Genomic DNA, 23,208 nt, shown 5'->3' with positions numbered 1-23,208 from the left:
GGCTACTGTAAGCTTGTCCTCTGGGTTCTATCTGCAACCTATGGACAGACAAAGAGAGTGACCAGGATTTGGAAAGATCCCTAAGATGTTTGGTTTTAGGAAACCTGACTACATGGAGCAGCCATCATAATTAGGTAGAGTTTGCACAGAATAATCTTTTACACTCCTCCATTGGGATGTGACCCTTCGAGTGTTAGTTCCACTACAGTCCTCTATTCCCAGAGCAAGAGTCCAAGGTGGGTTTCCTACAGCTGATATGTTGGTTAAGAGGTGCAGGCAGATATGGTCAAAGGCCAGATCAATGTTAATGGCCAATTCCCAACAGCAGCAGCACCAGACTAATCGTTGAAGGCAACCAGGTCCTTCATTCTGTCTGGGCCAGCGGGTTTGGCTTCCCACCTTTCGGTGCTGGTGGGATCTCAAAAATCAGCTCCTAAATACATTGGTGCTTTTAAAGTTCTATGGGGAATCAATCCAGTGTCACACCATTACCACAAACTCTGCATATTCAGATTCCTCTCATGCTTCCTATCTTAAACCCATACTTTCTACTCCTTTGGCTCCTGTTTCCAAGTCTCCTCCACTTTCTCATGTTATTCACGGTCAACAAGTGTACACAGTTCAGTGACTGCTGGACTCCCAATTGGTTCATGGTACAGTACCTCGTGTATTGGGAGGGTATGACACAGAGGAGAGATGTTGGGTTCCCTCCCATAATATTTTGGATCTCAATTAATTACAAACTGTCATGGCAGAAATCCACATTACCCTGGGCTGTCAGGTGCCAACTATAGGAGGGAGGGTCCAGCCCTGAACTCTTTGGACCAGAGAGGAGCACTGGAGAACTTCAAGCTGCAGCACTCTGATGCACCTGAACATCATTGATTTGTTTTAACTAGATCTTAAGTGACCGATTTAGTTGTTAAGTTTTCCCTGTAAATTTTTTTGAGCCACTTGTCTTTTGAATACATATTCCTCATGCATTCTGTTTTTGGTTCACTGAGTTTTGATTTTGATATGCAGGGGGTTTCTGTGTCATATGTACTATTAAGGTTCATCACAACCAACGTTCAACATAGTGATCTGAATTTGGGCTCCAAGTGAACGAACATTTAATGTACTTTAACTCGCTTGAGTTAGTACACTCTGAGTCATTTGTTATTCCTCTATTATGTTCTTTGAATAAATCCTTGTTGTTAATTTGTACCTTCGAGTCTCAAGTTTACTTCATGCCTGGGTTTGTTTGCCTGAAGATCTTGCTACAAGTACACCAGAAACACCACTGATATTCAGTTAAAGCCAATGCTTATGTACTGAATTGTGTAGCACAATGATTTTAAGCCTGGATTTAACAAAGTTATGACTTATCATACCAAAATTTGGAAAATTCTTACTGTTTCTTCCACATACAGTGTGTTGTGCAGTATATTCGATTGTTAGTGTGTGAAACACAGAGTGAGTGACATAACCCTTTGAACTGCACTTGTCTGAGTGCTCCCAAATGAGAACAAGTCATGTTTCTTTGTTTAGGAAAGATTTTTGGGCACTCACAGACTTTCATATTGTTCCATTCACTGCAGCAATGCTCATGAAAGGAATATTGGGATATGTACAGTAGTCATCTGATACTTAAGACACATAGAGCCATGCAGCACAGAAACAGGTCTGTCACCCCTCCATCTCCATGCACGTTACCAGCACTTGGCCCATCACTTCCATGCAAATCATGTGCTTGTCCTGATACTTTTGAAATGTGATACTATTTGACAACTCTGCCATGGGGAATATTTTTCTGGCTATTTATCCTACATATGCATCTGATAATTTTGTCTAACCCATCAGCCTGCTTTATTCCAAGGTAAACAAACACAACTTTTTCAGTCTCTGCCTGTAACTGAAATCTCCATTCTTGGCAACATCCTGATAATTATCCTTTCCACCCTCTCCATTACAAATACATCTTCTTTATCAATCTTTTTTATTCAGTTTCGAGTAGATAAACATAACAATGATAATGATACAAAGAGATTGGGATTACATTAATAACGGTTAACATATGCAGAAACAGACTTCGAGTAACATGTGTAATCTAAGCCTCCCAATCTCTTAGTAACCAAACATGAAAAAGATTCAAAATAAATTTTTTTTACGAAGAGAAAAAAAGTCCCCGTAAACTTTAAAAATACTAAATAAATTTTGTAGCCTGGGGAAAAGTACACACTTAGGACAACAAATACTAATCTCCGTTTAACCTTTGATCCACATACTTGTGTATCGACCAATTGCGTGTGCAGCATAAAAATACAGAAAGAAAACCGCACAAAACTAATATGGTAGTGGTGATTCTGAAGAAACACAATACAAACAACATTAGAATCCCACCAACCCTGCACCTTATACACGGCAGCGACAATGTAAGCAAATACATCTCATCTAAGATGTCTACTACTTTTTAGTACACACGTGCTGAACTCCCGAACAGAGACTAAACATTCACGTTACGCTGTTACATGTGCAATCAGTCATGATACAATAAAGTTAGACAAAAGGTACACTTTGGCACAGCTTTTACCAGATATTGCCCGGTAGTTAAATTACAGGAAGACTGACCTACTTGGCTGGGAAAGAACTTTGCACAAGCCATGCTATTCAGCGTCGATGCCTTCACTCGTGACAATCTAAAGCATCCACATGTAAAACAAGTCGGATTATCGATATTCTCCATTCGCCAACAAGCATAAACAAATTCGCATGGATATTGTCAATTAATGCTCACCTTTTCTCACCATGCCCCATATTTCTGGGAGGGACTCAGTTCCAAAGCCCCACCAGCTTCTTCAGCAGAAAATAAAATGGTCTCCCCACTATCCTACATGTGCGTAATGATGTCACCATCTCCACTTAAAGGCACAGACAACTATTCTAGCATTACCTAGATAGATGCCTGAGTACACTTTTTAATGATAATGAATAGCATTCAATGGCCACCCGGTTACATAAAAACAAAACAAAACAAAAGCTGGGTTGCCATGTTTCATCTGTTAAAATCATTATTTGTCACTAACTCCGCTCCTCTATACACAAACAAAAAGTTATTGAGAAGGATTCAGAAAAGGTCAGCTTACGTTGTATGAAAATGTCAAATAAGTGGCCTCCAAGTTTCTTCAAATTTAACCGAAGGGTTGATAGTGCTACTCCTAACGTTTTCCAAGTTTAAACATGTTATAGTTTGGGAAAACCATTGAAATGTAATATGGGGATTAGAATCTTTCCATTTAAATAAAATGGATCTTCTGGCTATTAATGTAACAAATGCAATCAAATGGCAAACTGGAGGGGATAGTTGACTAGAGTCCATCACTGGTATTCCAAAAATTGCAGTAATAGGATGAGGTTGTAAATTAATATGCAAAACTGCTGAAATAATATCAAAAATATCTTTCCAATATTTTTCCAAAAGAGGACAAGACCAGAACATATGCGTCAAGGAAACTACCTCAGACTTACATCTGTCACAGACAGGATTTATATGGCAATAAAATGAGCTAACTTATCTTTGGACATATGGGCCCTATGAACCACCTTAAATTGTATCAAAGCGTGTCTAGCACACATTGAAGAAGTGTTAACTAGTTGGAGAATTTTCTTCCACTTCTCTATAGGTAATGATACCTGAAGTTCTTTTTCCTCTTCATTCTCAATTTTATCAGATGTACCTAGACATATTTTCATAATCAGATCATAAATAATTGCTGTTAAACTCTTCTGATAGGGGTTTCAACCTAAATTTTTTTCTGTAATTTAAGTTTGATGTGATATCGGAAAAGTAGGTAAAATAATATTCAAAAGGTTTCTAATCTGTAAATATCTGAAAAAACGTGATCTAGGCAAATTATATTTATTAGACAACTGTTCATTAGACATGAGTCAGTTATCCATGAATAAGTCATGAAAACATGTTTTTCCCTTTGTTTTCCATAAAAGAAAAGCTTGATCAATTCTGAATGGTTGGAAGAAAAAAAATATATAATAGGACTTGATAGGATAAATTTAGTCAATCCAAAAAATCTACAAAATTGAAACCATATTCATATTGTATGTTTAGTTATTGGATTAGTCATTTGTTTATTCAGTTTAGTAATTGTAAAGGGAAGCGAGACCCCTTCAATAGAAGCCAATGAAAACCCCTGTACAGACTCGTGCTCAAGGTTCACCGATCGTAGACATTGAATTTCATCCAGAACGTTAAATATCGAATATTAATTGCCCAGTAATAGAATCTTAAGTTCGGCATTGCCAAACTGCCATCCTTTATGATTTCTGTAAGTATTTCTTACTTCACTTAGGATTTTTTTTCTGCCATATGTATGAAGGAATTTCAGAATCAATAATATCAAAAAAGGATTTAGAAATGAGAATCGGTACAGCCTGAAATAGATACAGAAATTTAGGTAAAATAATCATCTTAATAGCATTAATTCTACCAATCAACGATAAGGACAATGGAGACCATTTAGTAAAGTAGTTGCTTAACATGATCAATTAAGTGTAAAAAGTTAACTTTAAATAGATCCTTATGCTTCTTAGTAATTTTAACACCCAAATAAGTAATCAGTAACCAGTCTGAATGGTGATTGTCTATAGATTGGAACTTGCATATTTAATGGGAAAAGCTCACTCTTATTAAGATTCAATTTATAACAAGAAAAAGTACCAGGACTTTTTCTTGTTATAAATGGACGCAGACCTGTCCATCAAGGGATTGAGGCAACAGTTAAAATCTCCACCTATACAAACATATATTCATTTAAATTAGGAAGAGAAGCAAATAGGTGTTTAAACAATTCAGGATACTCAGCATTTGGTGCATAGTTATTAACCATAACAACTTTTAGATTATAAAGTAAACCAGTTGTCACGCAGGTGAGAAACTGCTAGAAAATTCAGCAGTCTAATGAACAAAGAGGCAATTAAAAAAGAGAGAGGACTCTGACTTGGTGTTGATAACATTTTTAATTGTAACCTTCAGAGAGAGAGTATGGCGCCAGCTGAGACACGAGCTGGGAAGTTGCCATGGTAACAGCTCAGAGCAGTTGAGCTAACAGAGGGTTGGAATTCCAGATGGAATATAAAATGTTGAGGCTGATAATGGCAGAGGAGACATGACACAGGAGAATTGCGGAAGCTACCCAAGAAACCACTGGTGGAGTTTAAGACCACCATGAGGGTGGAGGCCATGGACCGATTAATTTCGACTATGATTACCAGTGCAGGTAAGAGCTTGCCTGTGGGAGTCTGCTGGTGATGAATCCGTGCCGTGGGTTAGTAGACCGTTTCCTAGAAGGGGCTCTGTCCATCTGTGTCTGTGTGGGGTTGACACAAAGTGACTCTAAAGACTTCAGAAGCAAGAACAACTAAAGCTGCCAACTGAAACAACAACTCAATTAACTCTCTCTCTCTCTCTCCATCAATTCAACTCAACGCAACACAAAGTGAACTGAACTGCTTAAACTTACCTGACACCATAAGACTGATATCTACCTCTGGGACTATTATCTTTGTATCAGCACAGACACATTTACAGAGATATATATAATAGTTTATAACCTGTATCGTATTATCCGGTTTTAATGATATTAATTCGTAGTAGTAATAAATATAGTCTTAATTTACAGTAAACCAGACTCCAGGTGTGTTCCATTTCTGCTGGTCCTTTTCAACTTGTCATGGGATTTGTGACACAGTAATTAATAGAAATCTACCATTCAGGTCTGAGATTGTTTCATAGTAAACAAATGAAATCGAGGAGTCTATAAAAATAGATACTCCCTTCACCTTATCCTGTGAATTAGAATAAAATTGTTGATCTTGCCAAAACCTAAAAAAAACGCTGATTATCCTCCTTCCTCACATGAGCTTCCTGGGCGAAAATAATCTGAGCATTCAATCTATGAAAAACTTTAAAAATCTTCTTCCATTTAATCAGATGGTTCAAACCATTCATATTCCATGAGACAAAGTTAATAATATTATCCATTTTATTTGAATAAACCATATGGTATGTAAAGGGTTAACCTTCCTGCATAGGAAACTCATGAATCAGAAAAAGGGAGAAAGGTATAAAAGGGAACCGGAAGTTATGACAATTGAGACATATTTGTAATTTCAATTCAGCCCAGATGAAACAAACTAAACTAAAGATAGCCCCACCCCTACCCACAAAGCATGTAAACTGTCCAACAGACAGCCAGAAGCTAACTAGAAACTCCCTTAACCCCATTCTCTTGAAGGCAAATCTCCAAAATTGAAAAAAAAGCAAAACACCACCCATTGTCAAAACATTGAAAGAGGAATGCCATAAGAAAACAGAAAAATGGTAAAAACAAATCTGCCATTTGCAAAACATTTTGAAAAGTGAGATCTTGAAAAGTGAAACAGAATACAATCTTATTAATATTTCAGGGGAAAAAAGAACAATCAATCACCAGATCAGATTCTTGATTATTTTCAAAAATGAACAATTGAAATAATAAGTTAATAAAAGAAGAATTTTAACATAGAAGCATGACACACATCTATGCTCCAAAACAAAGTACAAGTATTATCGAACCAACGGCAAAAATCTTCAAACTTTAACAGTCCAAATCTATAAACTGGTTACTAATTTATAAACTAAATGAATACAGACACAAAAAGTTGAAAGAAATGCGAACTTCCATTCATAGTCAAAACATTGAGAAGGGGATGCTATAAACAACACCAAACAAGTGTTAAAAAAAAGATCAGCCATTTGCAAAACATTTTGGAAGGTGAGTTCTTGAAAAATGAAACAGAATACAATCTTATTAATATTTCAGAGGAAAAAAAACAGTCAATCACCAAATCAAATTCTTAATTATTTTCAAAAACAAACAGCTGAAAATAATAAAATAACAAAGCAATAAAAAAGGACCTTTAACATAGAAGCATGATAAACATCCATACTCTGAAACAGAGTATGAGTGTTATCAAACCAAGGGCAAAAATCTTCAAACTCAAAAGTCTAGATCTATGAACTGATTATTGACTTATAAACCAAATGAATACAGACACAAAGAAACAGTAAATTTATTAGATAACTGGGATCGAACGTTGATCCTCAAGGAATTGTTGAGCTTCTTCCATGGATTTAAATCATTTACATGATTTGTCAGGCAGAACAACCCTTAAACGAGCTGGAAATTGCAGAGCTGGTTGAAACTTCCTTTGATAAAGCTCAGACAACACCGGTTTAAAAAGCAATCTTTCTCACATTACCTCGGAACTGGACATTACCTCTTCAACCAGACGAAACTTGAGGTCTCCGTGTTCAATAACCCCTTTCCGATGGGCAATTCAAATTAGATGCTTCTTGGTTTGCACATAGTGGAAGTGGAGTGTAACAGGTCGGTGCTTCAACTCTTTAGGAGGTTTGGCGCTTAAAGCACGGTGGGCACAATCAAGTATAGGGGTAGTAGAGAGAGCTTCAGAGCCGAACACGTCCATTAAAAATTGAGAAAAGAATTTAGTAAGGTCACCACTCTCAACATCTTCACGGAGTCCTATTACTCACAGGTTCTGTCTACAACTGTGACTTTCCAGGTCAATAATCTTGAGTTTATACCATTCCAGTGTTTGAGAAGTCAAAGTTAATTTCTTTTCCAAAGCCTCCAATCTGCGATCTCTCTGTCTTCCAGCTTCATCAAGTTTAGATATTTGCTGCTGTTGTTTCTCACTCTTCCGCTTAAGAGCTTCCAGTCTACTTTTGATCTCCTTTAACAGTACTTCCAAAGTGGAAATTCTTTTATCGAATTTATCATCCAAGAGCTTCTGCTTAAGTTGTTTAGAATCACCTTCTTTCCTTTCATTTCCATTACCGGCTTCCTTGCCTTCAGCTGATGCCATTTTGCCCTCTGGTATTCATTTTCAGAGATTAAAAATCAAAGTTCACTTTAACATAGATAGTGAAAGGGTGGTAAAAAAATTGAAAAATGAACGGAGCAAAGCCAAAATACAACTTACTCCATCTAGTGTCCCAAGAGAACTCACAAATAGATCTTCTTATAGTGTTCTGACCAGAATTGTACATGGTGCTCCAGTGGTGGCCTTACTGATAGGTTATAAAGTTACATCATTACTTTACTGATATCATGTTCTATGTCGCAGCTGATAAAGGCAAGTATTGTGCATTCCTTTTTCACCACTCTACCTGACTGTGTCACCACCTTTAAGAATCCTTAGACTTCTACATCAAGGTTCATCAAGGTACTACAACAAAGGTTGAAGGTGTTGTGGATAGTGTGGAGGGCTGTCAGAGGTTACAGCGGGACATTGATAGGATGCAAAACTGGGCTGAGAAGTGCCAGATGGAGTTCAAACAGATAAGTGTGAGGTGGTTCATTTTGGCAGGTCAGATATGATGGCAGAATATAGTATTAATGGTAAGACTCTTGGCAGTGTGGAGGATCAGAGGGATCTTGGGATCCGAGTCCATTGAACACTCAAAGCTGCTATGCAGGTTGACTATGTGGTTAAGAAGGCATATGGTGCATTGACCTTCATCAATCGTGGGATTGAATTTAGGAGCCGAGATGTAATGTTGCAGATATATAGGACCCTGGTCAGACCCCACTTGGAGTACTGTGCTCAGTTCTAGTCGCCTCACTACAGGAAGGACATGGAAATCATAGAAAGGGTGCTGAGGAGATTTAGAAGGATGTTGTCTGGATTGGGGGGCATGCCTTATGAGAATAGGTTGAGTGGACTCGGCCTTTTCTCCTTGGAGTGACAGAGGATGAGAGGTAACCTGATAGGGGTGTATAAGATAATGAGAGGCATTGATCATGTGGATAGTCAGAGGGTTTTTCCCGGGGCTGGAATGGCTAGCACGAGAGGGCACAGTTTTAAGGTGCTTGGAAGCAGGTACAGAGTAGAGTCAGGAGTAAGTTTCTTACACAGAGAGTGGTGAGTCCTTGGAATGGGCTGCTGGCGACAGTGGTGGAGGTGGATCTGATAGGGTCTTTTAAGAGACTCCTGGACAGGTACATGGAGCTTAGAAAAATAGGGGTCTATGGGTAACCCTAGGTAATTTCTCAGGTAAGGACATGCTCGGCACAGCTTTGTGGACTGAAGGGCCTGTATTGTGCTGTAGGTTTTCTATGTTTCTATACATTCAGTGACCACTTTATTGCATCCAGGAGATAACTAATAAAGTGGCCACTGAGTGTATCTTAGCACGTAAACACGTGCCAAACACGTCTCTATATTAAAAATTACTCGGCTTACCTATAGCCCTCAATTTTACTAAGCTCCATGTACCGATCTAAAAGCCTCTTAAAAGACCCTGTTGTATCCTCCTCCACCACCGTTGCCGGAAGCCCATTCCACGCACTCACCACTCTCTGAGTAAAAAACTTACCCCCTGACATTTCCTCTTTACCTGTTTCCAAGCACCTTAAATCTGTGCCCACTCGAGTTAGCCACTTCAGTCCTGAGAAAAAGCCTCTGACTATCCACACGATCAATGCCTCTTATCACCTTATACACCTCTATCAGGTCACCTCTCATCCTCCTTCGCTCCAAGAAGAAAAGGCCAAGTTCACTCAACCTATTCTCATAAGGCATGCACCCCAATCCAGGCAACATCCTTGTATGTATCCTCTGCACCCTTTCTATTGTTTCCACATCCTTCCGATAGTGAGGCGACCAGAATGGAGCACAGTACTCCAAGTGGGGTCTGACCAGGGTCCTATATAGCTACAACATTGCCTCTCGGCTCCCAAATTCAATTCCACGATTGATGAAGGCCAATACACCGTATGCCTTCTTTCCACAGAGTCAACCTGCGCAGCTGCTTTGAGTGTCCTATGGTCTCGGATCCCAAGATCCCTCTGATCCTCCACACTTCCAACAGTCTTACCATTAATACTATATTCTGCCATCATATTTGACCTACCAAAATGAACCACTTCGTACTTGGAAGCTTTCAGGACAGAAGACACTGCCAGTCTAAGACGCGGACAGGTCTGCGAGTCAAAAATTGGCCCTGAAGCAAAGCCGAGGAGACAGACATCAGGCAGAGCCATGGTAGTAGGGGACTCCATAGTGAGAGATACACAAAAGGGTTCCTGCGGCAACAGGCAGGTGTGTTGCCTCCCTGGTGCCAGGATCCAGGACGTCACAGACTGATTGCAGGGCATCCTCAAGGATGAAGGTGAACACCCAGAATTAATAGTGCATGTCGATACAAATGTTGTCGGGAAGAAGAGGAAAGAAATTCTGCAGCGTGACTTCAGAGAACTCAGAAGAAGACTGAAAAGCAGGACCTCCAGGGTGGTTAGCTCTGGTATGCTTCCAGTTCCTCGTGCTGGTGAGGGCAGGAACAGGGAGATACGGAATCTCAATGTGTGGCTGAGGAGCTGGTGCGGGAAGCAGGGTTTTACATTCTTAGACTACTGGGATCTGTTTTGGGGTAAGGATGAATTGTACAAAAGGGACGGGTTGCACCTTTAAAGGCGGGGGACCAGCATTTTGGCAGGCAGGTTTGCCACTGCTACACGGGTGTGTTTAAACTTAGTAGTGTGGGGGGGGGGGGGGGAGCAGACGAACTGGAAATATAAGGATGGAGTTAAAGGGAAAGAGAGAATTAGAAAGGTTAAGAAAGACAACAGAATTAAAGGGGCAGAAAGCTCAGGAAGGGATCGGGGAGTATGGCCAAGTGCAATAGGAGTCGGTGTGAGAGGTGAGGGGAGTAATGGATTTAAAATATTATATATGAATGCATGAAGTCTAAGAAATAAAGTGGATGAGCTTGAGGCTCAGTTGGAAATTGGCAAGTACGATGTTGTAGGAATAGCAGAGACATGGCTGCAAAAAGACCAGGGCCGGGAAGTAAATATTCAAGGGTATACGTCCTAGCGAAAGGACAGACAGGTGGGCAGAGGGGGTGGGGTGGCTCTGTTGGTGAGGAATGAAATTCAGTCCCTTGCGAGGGGTGACATAGAATCAAGAGATGTAGAGTCAGTATGGATAGAACTGAAAGATTGTAAGGGCAAGAAGACCCTAATGGGAGTTATCTAGAGGCCCCCAAATAGTAGCCTGGATATAGGGTGCAAGTTGAATCAAGAGCTAAAATTAGCATGTCACAAAGGTAATGCTACGGTTGTATTGGGGGATTTCGACATGCAGGTAGACTGGGAAAATCAGGTTGGTACTGGACCCCAAGAAAGGGAGTTTGTGGAGTGCCTCTGAGATGGATTCTTAAAGCAGCTTGTACTGGAGCCTACCAGGGAGAAGGCAATTCTGGATTTAGTGTTGTGTAATGAACCTGATTTGATAAAGGAATTTGAAGTAAAGGAGCCATTAGGAGGTAGTGACCATAATATGGTAAGTTTTAATCTACAATTTGAGAGGGAGAAGGGAAAATCGGAAGTGTCAGTATTACGGTTGAACAAAGGGGACTATGGAGCCATGAGGGAGGAGCTGGCCAAAGTTGACTGGTAGGGTACCCTAGCAGGGATGACAGTGGAACAACAATGGCAGATTGTGGATGATCAGCCATGATCACAGTGAATGGTGGTGCTAGCTTGAAGGGCCAAATGGCCTACTCCTGCACCTATTGTCTATTATTTGGGTTGAACTCCATTTGCCTCTTCTCAGCCCAGTTTTGCATCCTATCAATGTCCCACTATACCCTCTGACAGCCCTCCACACTATCCACAACACCTCCAACCTTTGTGTCATCAGCAAACTTACTAACCCATCCCCCCACTTCCTCATCCATGTCATTTATAAAAATCACAAAGAGTAAGGGTCCCAGAACAGATCACTGAGGCACTCCACTGTTAATTGACCTCCATGCAGAATATGACCCATCTACAATCACCCTTTGCCTTCTGTGGGCAAGCCAGTTCTGGATCCACAAAGCAAGTCCCCTTGGATCCAATGCCACCTTACTTTCTCAATATGCCTTGCATGAGGTACTTTATCAAATGCCTTGCTGAAATCCATATACACTACATCTACTGCTCTTCCTTCATCAATGTGTTTAGTCACATCCTTAAAAAATTCAATCAGGTTTGTAAGGCACGACCTGCCTTTGACAAAGCCATGCTGACTACTCCTAATCATATTATACCTCTCCAAATGTTCATAAATCCTGCCTCTCAGGATCTTCTCCATCAACTTACCAACCACTAAGGTAAGACTCACTGGTCTATAATTTCCTAGGCTATCTCTACTCCTTTTCTTGAATAAAGGAACAACATCCACAACCCTCCAAGCCTCCAGAACCTCTCCCGTCCCCATTGATGATGCAAAGTTCATCACCGGAGGTTCAGCAATTGCCTCCCTTGGCTCCCACAGTAGCCTGGGGTACATTTCACCCGGTCCTGGCAACTTATCCAACTTGATGCTTTCCTGAAGCTCCAGCATATCCTCTTTCTTAATATCTGCATGTTCAAGCTTTTCAGTCTGCTGCAAGTCATCACTACAATCACTAAGATCCTTTTCCATAGTGAATACTGAAGTAAAGTATTCATTAAGTACCTCTGCTATTTCCTCCAGTTCCATACACACTTTCCCACTGTCACACTTGATAGATTCTATTCTTTCATGTCTTATCCTCTTGCTCTTCACATAATTGTAGAATGCCTTGGGGTTTCCTTAATTCTGCCCGCCAAGGCCTTATCATGGCCCCTTCTGCACTCTAATTTCCTTCTTAAGCTCCTTCCTAGTAACCTTATAATCTTCTAGATCTCGAACAGTACCTAGCTCTCTGAATCTTTTGTAAGCTTTTCTTCTTGACAAGATTTATTACAGCCTTTGTACACCACGGTTCTTGTACCTACCATAACTTCCGTCTCATTGGAGCGAACCTATACAGAACTCCACACAAATATCCGCTGAATATTTGCCACATTTCTTCCATACTTTTCCTTGAGAACGTCTGTTTCCAATTTAAGCCTCCAATTTTCTGTCTGATAGCCTCATAATTCTCCTTATTCCAATTAAACGCTTTTCTAACTTGTCTGTTCCTATCTCTCTCCAATGCTATTGTAAAGGAGATAGAATTATGATCACCATCTCCAAAATGCTGTCCCACTGAGAGATCTGACACCTGACCAGGTTCATTTCCCAATACCAAATCAAGTACACCCTCTCCTCTTGTAGGCTTATCTACATACTATGTCACAAAACCTTCCTGAACAAACCTAAACAACTCCACCCCATCTAAACCCCTCGCTCTAGGGAGATGCCAATCGATATTCAGGAAATTAACATAGCCCATCATGAGAACTCTGTTATTATTACACCTTTCCAGGATCTGTTTTCCTATCTGCTCCTCGATATCCCTGTTACTATAAGGCAGCCTATAAAAAACACCCAATAAAGTTAATGACCCCTTCATGTAATGAACAGAATTTGATAAGCGATCTTGCAATAAAGGAGCCATTAGGAGGTAGTGATCATAATATAAGTTTTTATCTGCAATTTGAGAAGGATAAGGGCAGCTCGGAGGTGTCAGTGTTGCAGTTGAACAGGGGAAACTATGGAGCCATGAGGGAGGAGCTGGCCAAAGTTGACTGGACGGATAGCCTAGCAGAAAAGACAGTGGAACAGCAATGGCAGGTATTCTTGGGAATAATGCACAAGGTGCAAAATCAGTTCATCCCCCAGAGAAGGAAGGATCCAAAGGGGGGAAAGGGGCCACAGTGGTTGACAAAGGAAGTCAGAGATTGCATAGCATTAAAAAAAAGGAAGTATGACAGAGCTAAGGTGAGTGGGAGGACAGATGATTGGGAAGTTTTTAAGGAACAACAGAACTTAATTAAAAAGGCAATACGGGGAGAAAAAATGAGGTACGAACGCAAGCTAGCCAGGAATATAAAGGAGGATAGCAAAAGCTTGTGTGGGTATGTGAAGAGAAAGAAGATAGTTAAGAACAATGTTGGGCCTTTGAAGAATGAATTGGGTGAAATTGTTATGGGAAACAGAGAAATGGCAGAAGAATTTAATGAGTACTTTAGATCTGTTTTCACTAAGGAAAACACAAGCAATCTCCCAGATGTATGGATGGGCCAAGGACATAGGGTAACAGAGGAAATGAAACAGATTGACATTAGGAAGGAAACAGTGATGAGTAGACTGATGGGACTGAAGGCTGACAAATCCCCAGGACCAGATGGTCTGCATCCTAGGGTACTAAAGGAGGTGGCCCTGGAAATTGCAGATGCATTGGTAATCATTTTCCAATGTTCCTTAGATTCAGGATCAGTTCCTGAGGATTGGAGAATGGCTAATGTTATCCCACTTTTTAAGAAAGGAGGGAGGGAGAAAACAGAGAACTATCGACCTGTCAGCCTGACATCAGTGGTGGGGAAGATGCGAGAGTCCATTATTAAGGATAAAATAGTGGCATATCTAGATAGCAGTGATAGGATTGGGTCGAGCCAGCATGGATTTACCAAGGGTAAATCATGCTTGACTAATCTGTTGGAGTTTTTCAAGGATGTAACCAGGAAGTTAGACGGGGGAGATCCAGTGGATGTAGTGTACCTTGATTTTCAGAAGGCATTTGATAACATCCCACATAGGAGATTGGTGGGTAAAATCAAAGCTCAGGGCATCGGGGGGAAGACATTGACATGGATAGAAAACTGGTTGGCAGATAGAAAGCAAAGGGTAGCGGTGAATGGGTATTTCTCGGAATGGCAGGTGGTGACTAGTGGGGTGCCACAGGGCTCGGTATTGGGACCACAGCTGTTTACAATTTACGTCAATGATTTAGATGAAGGCATTGAGAATAACATCAGCAAATTTGCTGATGATACTAAGCTGGCTGGCAGTGTGACATGTGATAAGGATGTTAGGAGAATTCAGGGTGACTTGGATAGGCTGGGTGAGTGGGCAGATACTTGGCAGATGACGTTTAATGTGAATAAGTGTGAGGTTATCCACTTTGGGAGTAAGAACAGGAAGGCAGATTATTATCTGAACGGTGTAAAGTTAGGTAAGGGAGAAATACAAAGAGATCTAGGAGTCCTTGTTCATCAGTCACTGAAGGTGAATGAGCAAGTGCAGCAGGCAGTGAAGAAGGCTAATGGAATGTTGGCCTTTATTACAAAGGGAATTGAGTACAAGAGCAAGGAAATCCTCTTGCATTTGTACAGAGCCCTGGTGAGACCACACCTGGAGTATTGTGTACAGTTTTGGTCTCCAGGGTTAAGGAAGGACATCCTGGCTGTAGAGGAAGTGCAGCGTAGATTCACGAGGTTAATTCCTGGGATGTCTGAACTGTCTTATGCAGAGAGGTTAGAGAGACTGGGCTTGTACACACTGGAATTAAGGAGATTGAGAGGGGATCTGACTGAAACATATAAGATTATTAAGGGATTGGACAAGATAGAGGCAGGAAATATGTTCCAGATGCTGGGAGAGTCCAGTACCAGAGGGCATGGTTTGAGAATAAGGGGTAGGTCATGTAGGACAGAGTTAAGGAAAAACTTCTTCTCCCAGAGAGTTGTGGGGGTCTGGAATGCACTGCCTCGGAAGGTAGTGGAGGCCAACTCTCTGGATGCTTTCAAGAAGGAGCTAGATAGGTATCTTATGGATAGGGGAATCAAGGGATATGGGGACAAGGCAGGAACCGGGTATTGATAGTAGATGATCAGCCATGATCTCAAAATGGTGGTTCAGGCTCGAAGGGCCGAATGGTCTACTTCTGCACCTATTGTCTATTGTCTATTGTCCCTAACCTCCACCTATGGAGACACCGTAGACAATCCCTCCATGGCGTCCAACTTTTCTGCTGCTGTGACACTATCTCTGATCAACAGTGCCACGCCCCCACCTCTTTTGCCTCCCTCCCTGTACTTTCTGAAACATCTAAAACCCGGCACTTGAAGTAACCAGTCCTGTCCCTGAGCTATCCAAGTCTCTGTAATGGCCTAGACATCATATCTCCAAGTACTGATCCACGCTTTAAGTTCATCTGCTTTGTTCACAACCCTCCTTGCATTAAAATAGACACATTTTGAGCCTTCCGTCTGAGCGCATCCCTTCTCTATCACCTGCCTATCCTTCCGCTCACACTGTCTACAAGCTTTCTCTGTTTCTGAGCTAACCTCCTCTTCCCCAGTCTCTTCAGTTCGGTTCCCACCTCACAATAATTCTAGTTTAAACTTTCCCCAGTAGCCTTAGAAACCCCCCCGCCAGGATATTGGTCCCCCTTTGATTCAAGTGCAACCCATCCTTTTTGTACAGGTCACACCTGCCCCAAAAGAGAACCCAATGATTCAGAAATCTGAATCCCTTCCCCCTGCTCCAATCCCTCAGCCACGCATTTATCCTCCACCTCATCCTATTACTATTCTCACTGTCATGTGGCACAGGCAGTAATCCCGAGATTACCACTTTTGTGGTCCTGCTTCTCAACTTTCTTCCTAACTCCCTGTAGTCTTTTTTCAGGACCTCTTCCCTTTTCCTACCTATGTCATTGGTACCAATATGTACCACAACCTCTGGCTGTTCTGCCTCCCATCGCAGGATATCTTGGACGTGATCCAAAACATCCCGGACCCTGGCACCTGGGAGACAAACTACCATCCAAGTTTCTTTCCTGTGTCCACAGAATTGCCTGTCTGACCCCCGAACTATAAAGTCCCCTATCACTACTGCCTTCCTCTTCACTTCCCCACCCTTCTGAGCCACTGGGCCAGACTCTGTGCAAGAGGCACGGCCGTTGCCACTTCCCCCAGGTAGGCTGTCCCCCCTCCCAACAGTTCTCAAATAGGAGTACTTATTGTCAAAGGGTACAGCCACAGGGGTACTCACTAGTACCTGACTCTTCCCTTTCCCCCTCCTGACCGTGACCCACTTGTCTGTCTCCTGATGCCCCGGCGTGACCACCTGCCTATAACTCCTCTCTGTCACCTCCTCGCTCTCCCTGACTAGGCGAAGGTCATCGAACTACATCTCCAGTTCCCTAACTCGGTCCCTCAGGAGCTGCAGCTTGACACACCTGGTACAGGTATGGCCGTCCAGGTGGCTGGGAGACTCCAGGCCCCCCCACATCTGGCATCAAGCACAGAAAACTGGCCTCACATACATACTTCCTACCTCGCCTCGTCCTGTTACCGCCTAAGCCCCTTGAGCCAAAGCCCTATCACTCCACTGTCCACTGGATACGGCTGCCTTCTTTTAAAACCTTCCGTGCTTTACTGGCTGACGTCACATGCCTGCGCAGTCTTGCCTCTCTTTAACCTTGAAGTCACTAATGAAACCGAAGTACAAACTTCAACTGCATCCACAGATGGGATAGGCCGTGACTGATATGATGCTTAGGTGGGCACTTTGTGTGGCGATATGCTCCTTCCCCTGCTTATTCAGGGATAGTGTGAACTCCTGATTGAAGATATTAAGGTACCCTTTCCTGTCCTCTGTGCTCTTTCCCCACTTTGAGCAGCCATGAGCCAGGAAGTCACAAGAGGCAGTGAGGATGTTGCACTTCTTCAAGGAAACTTCAAGAATATGCTTAAATCTCCTTCACTGTCCACGTTTTAAATGTCTCTCTCAACAGACCTGGGAACAGAGTGCCTCTTCCAGGGTTCTGATGTCGGGTGTGTAAATGTCGGAGTCTGCCTGATCCAGCGCAGGCCTCGGAGCGCTGGGACTGTTAGCCTGGGGGAGTATACTGACACTGGTTGGCTTACCCCTCTAACTTCCTGTCACCACTCCACTGTCTCCCTTTTTTTCCCCCTTATCTCACTGACCCCAGAAACCCTTCTCTTCCCCTCTCCCACTGTCTCAATCTACCCATTACCCTCCCTCTGGTTCCCCTTATCACTTTCTTCCCCTTAATCCATGGACCACTGACCTCTCCTATCAGACTCCATCTTTTCCAGCCCTTTGTTATTTCCACCCATTAGCTCCCAGCTTCAACGATCATATCATTCCCATTCTCTGCACTCCCCCACTTGCCTATCACTCACCCTTACACAGATGCACCTATCACCTGCCAGCTCTTGACCCACCCTCTCCCTTCACTTTTTTATACTGCCTGTCTCTTCTTTTTCTTTTCAGTCCTGATGAAGGGTCTTGTCTCAAAACATCGATTGTCCATTTCCCTCCACAGATGCTGCCTGACCTGTTGAGTTCCTCCAGCTTTTTTTGTGTTGCTCTGGGTATCTGCAGTGTCTCTTGGGTCTTCTGTGGTGAATATTGCTGCTCCCTACATGTTCTCTAGCATAAACTGATATCAGGTCCATGGCATCTCCTGAAAGACAAATCATAAACAGTGATTCAGTTAGTTGGTTAGGCAAGGAAGGTAGCTGGTGGGCAAATCACTGACTCCAATCCAATTAACATCTGGTTCTTACTTGATCCTCTGTCAGGAGTTACTATGCAGTTTCAGCTCTAAATTCATCTGCTGCAGACTTCATCTATAATCACTTCTGAGATTTATTTCCATTGTTCTCATGAGATGTGCTGGATCTTGGCACAAGCTGACTCTGACAGCTGACCAGCTTCCACTGAATGATGAAACATTCCCTGAGCACCTGTCCAGCAGAAGTGAAGCTACAGAGGAAGAACCACTTCCTCACCTGAAAAAAAGATTTACAGACAGAGCAGCCAATTAGGCCTAATGGCTCGGATGATCAACACAGGGATAACTTTGCAGCAGCAGCTATACTCTTGAGCATGTCTCAGAGTGCCAGGAGGAATCACTGGGTTCAAGCAAGTGCTTTAATTAAGGATCATTACAGAGGACTGCTGTGATTACATTTTCCACACCTGAAGCACAATTACCATCCACCTCATTGCCAGTCTTAGCACTGTTCAAGCCTGTGAGACTGAAATTTCTGCAACTCTCCCAGTTAAGTTAAAGCAGGTTTAGCAGCTCCCTGTTGCAAAGCGAGGAGATAAATGGAGCAAAGAAAATCAATTCCCTTTCATGGGCATCATGGACAGAGCTTAAGATATTCAAAAAGAACGAGGCTCAAGTATGAGTTTTAAATAAAGAGCTAAATTATGAAGATTGATCTGGGAATGTAAGAGAGTAAGCAATTTATAAGATCATAATTTTAAGCCTTTTGATTATTGCTTTTGTGTGATACATCAATAAACAGAGATGGCAGAGCACCTCAGATCATGGAATACACATTGTGGGAATTCCAGGGAGCTTCCCATGGCTGGGCATCCAAAGGTACAGGAAATGCCATCAGCTGGAGGAGCTCTGGCTTTGGGTTTTGGAGCCTGAGCAAGAGTTGACGCTGCTGTGGTCCACCTACCAGGTTGACCCAACTTTCAAAGGAATGACTGCTGCATGAGCAAATAGGTGGTTTAGAAAAACCTCAAGGGCACTGTGTTCTTTAACAAGTTCTGAATACTGACACCAGAAAGAGTTCCCCTGTGCAAACAGAGAGAAGACATACAATCCAGGTGGCTCTAGATTACAAGGACAAAGATAATAAAAGACAAAATCAATAGGAGGTTCTACGATTGAGGAACAGGCATGTATTTCAGTGGTCAGACATATACTTCCAGATTGGTATACTACTTCCAGGTTAAGGAGAAAAAAGGGGATGTGGTTCTGTCAATTGATATGAAAGCCATTAAGATTCAGGTTCTCTGGTTTATACACAGTGCCATGTATCACTGAGCACTGGAAGAGGAAAACAAGGTAAGAGAACAATGCTGGAGAGATGGTGAGGAGGGAAGACTTTCAGTTCTTAGGCCATTTGGACAGGGTCCAGGGAATATAGGACCTGAAAAGACCAGACAAGTGTTATTTCAACAGGACTGGGACAGAGATTTCATCAGGCAGGTTTGTTGAATACAGAAACAGAAGATTTAATGAGTATTGGTTGGGGAGTGGGAAGCTGAGTAAAGGTTCAGCAAGGAGAAATGCTCAGCTAGAAATTGAAATAGGATCATTACTGAGATAAACTGGAGCCAGGACAAACAAAAAAGAAATAGACAAGGCTGTTGAAGTAATGTATTTAGGGCATCCAAAAGTATCACCAAAAGATTTGAATTGAGCTTGTCTCCTTTCTTGAAGGTGATCACAATTGTAATCCCTGACATCCACTGGAATATTCTATTCCTAGATGTAGGCACTGAGGCTGTGGATTTGTGATGAGAAAAACTTCACTGAGGCTTAAGATTTCATCAAGGAAACTTGGTATTTAGCCATTTTACCTTCCTGTTGATCAGAGATAATGGCAGGCTGGCGTGAAAAGGGTACAGTGGGATGGAGTCAAGTACACTAACATCAAGGAAAGATTTGCAGTTGAAGACTCTTCAAAGTGTTCCCTTTAGCAGTTGTTGACTTGACTCTCCTTTCTCAATGGGTTCAACCCATTTTTCTCCACAACGGATGTATTCTTAGCTCTTCAGTCAAAGGAAATTGCCAGGCAATTAGAGGATATGCTCAAAACCTGTTTGAAATAATGCAATATCCACACTGTCTCCTCAGAATCTCTGCCCCATGACCACTGATAGCAAATATACTCAGCTATTTTTACAGCCTACTTTCCAAATGTAGGACAAGGTAATGCCAAATGTGGAAGTTGACAATGTCAGCTTCAGTACAGTACGGTCAGATGTCTGTGACTAGTGGTGTAATATGGAGGTTAGCGTGGGATCTTTACTGCTTCTGTGTTGTATGATTCTGTTAAAAGCCTAAAAGTGAAACCTATAAATAGGTTGTCCACTCCATTGAAATATTTTGACTCAGAAAATTCTACCGTGATGCGGAAAATTAATTTAACATAGAAAATGCCAACATTGTGCCCATTTCATGCCTTAATACTGGAGTGAGTTTGGCTCCTGACATTTTGCTAGGATGCTAAATTATCTCACTACTTTTTTTTAGTGTTAAACTTCATCAAATGATATCAACAGGACTGCAACAGCTAAAGTTCATCTTTCACTTCAGTGGATTTATAGGCTGCTGCAACAAGATGTCTGCTTGAACTTTGAAACAGCATGTTGTTATTGCAAGAGCTGGATACTGACACATGGAACAGTTTGATATCGCTGCCACATGGAAGACCGGTATTGTTCTAAAGATGAAGCAAGTGACAACTGAGAGCACTTCACTGACATCAGGGATTTGACGGGTCAGGTGGCTCCCAGCAACGTTGCCATAGTCCCAGCAACTGAGGAGCAAATGGCCAGGTTAAGGTCATGACCATGTCAGCTGAAATTAACTGCTGGGGGTTGCTGCAGTTATCGAGGGGAATGAGTAATTAAGAAGGGAAAGGACGATCACAAGGCAAGGGAAATAAAATTTAATTGAGCATCGTGTAGAAGAGCCCAAATTGACTCAAGGTCATCATGTTTCATGATTACTGCAACATAGCAATTCCTGAAGTTCTGCCAAGAGTGATTCAATCTATTCATTACGCCTTGCCTCCATTTCCAGATATATCCAGACTACAATTGTTCTACAATCTTACTCAAATTAGCCATTAGTAATCATCACATCTCATTAAAATCAATGGGTAGTCTGAGATTGTTGTATTTCAGCCAGCATTCATGACACAGAGAATACAGGCTGAAAAATAAGACGTAGGAGCAGAAACGGGCCATTTGGCCCATCAAATCTGCTTTGCCATTTAATCATGGCTGATTTATTTACGCTCTCAATCCCATTCTCCCGCCTTCTCCTCATAACCTTTGACACCTTAGACATCATAGAACCATAGAACATTACAGCACAGAAACAGGCTTTTTGGCCCTTCTTGGTTGTGCCGAACCATTTTTCTGCCTAGTCCCACTGACCTGCACCTGGCCCATATCCCTCCAAACCCCTCTCATCCATGTACCTGTCCAAGTTTTACTTAAATGTCAAAAGTGATGCTGCATTCACCACTTCATCTGGCAGCTCATTCCACACTCCCACCACTCTCTGCATGAAGCAGCCCCCCCAATATTCCCTTTAAACTTCTCCCCCTTCGCCCTTAACCCATGACCTCTGTTTTTTTTCTCCCCTAGCCTCAGTGGAAAAAGCCTGCTTGCATTCACTCTATCTATACCCATCATAATTTTATACACCTCTATCAAATCACCCCTCATTCTCCTACGCTCCAGGAAATAAAGTCCTAACCTGTTCAACCTTTCTCTGTAACTCAGTTTCTCAAGTCCCGGAAATATCCTTGTAAACTTTCTCTGCACTCTTTCAACCTTATTAAAATCCTTCCTGTAATTAGGTGACCAAAATTGCACACTATACTCCAAATTCGGTCTCACCAATGTCTTATACAACCTCACCATTACATTCCAACTCTTATACTCAATACTTAGATTTATAAAGGCCAATGTATCAAAAGCTCTCTTTACGACCCTATCCACCTGTGACGCCACTTTTAGGGAATTATGTGCCTGTACTCCCAGATCCCTCTGTTCTACTACACTCCTCAGTATCCTACCATTTAGCTTGTATGTTCTACTTTGGCTTGACCTTCCGAAGTACAATACCTCACACTTGTCTACATTAAACTCCATCTGCCATTTTTCAGCCCATTTCTCCAACTGGTCCAAATCCCTCTGCAAGCTTTGAAAACCTCCCTCACTGTCCACTACACCTCCAATCTTTGTATCATCAGCAAATTTGCTGATCCAATTTGCCACATTATCATCCAGATCATTGATATAGATGACAAATAACAATGGACCCAGCATTGATCCCTGGGGCACACCACTAGTCACAGGCCTCCACTCAGAGTAGCAATCCTCCACTACCACTCTCTGGCTTCTTCCATTGAGCCAGTGTCTAATCCAATTTACTACCTTACCATGTATACCTAGTGACTGAATCTTCCTAATTAACCTCCCATGTGGGACCTTCTCAAAGGCCTTACTGAAGTCCATGTAGACAACATCCACTGCCTTCCCTTCATCCACTTTCCTGGTAACTTCCTCGAAAAACTCTAATAGATTGGTTAAACATAACCTACTACACACAAAGCCATGCTGACTTTTTCTAATAAGTCCCTGTCTATCCAAATACTTGTAGATCCTATCTCTTAGTATTCCTTCCAATAATTTACCCACTACCGATGTCAAACTTATCGGCCTATAATTTCCTGGCTTACTTTCTGAGTCTTTTTTAAACAACGGAACTACCTGAGTTATCATCCAATCCTCTGGCACCTGACCCGTGGATATCAACATTTTAAATATTTC

This window comes from Hemitrygon akajei, chromosome 3, assembly GCF_048418815.1.
Source record: "Hemitrygon akajei chromosome 3, sHemAka1.3, whole genome shotgun sequence".
In the NCBI taxonomy this organism is placed as follows: Eukaryota; Metazoa; Chordata; class Chondrichthyes; order Myliobatiformes; family Dasyatidae; genus Hemitrygon; species Hemitrygon akajei.
Note: the sequence above shows the minus strand (reverse complement) of the source record.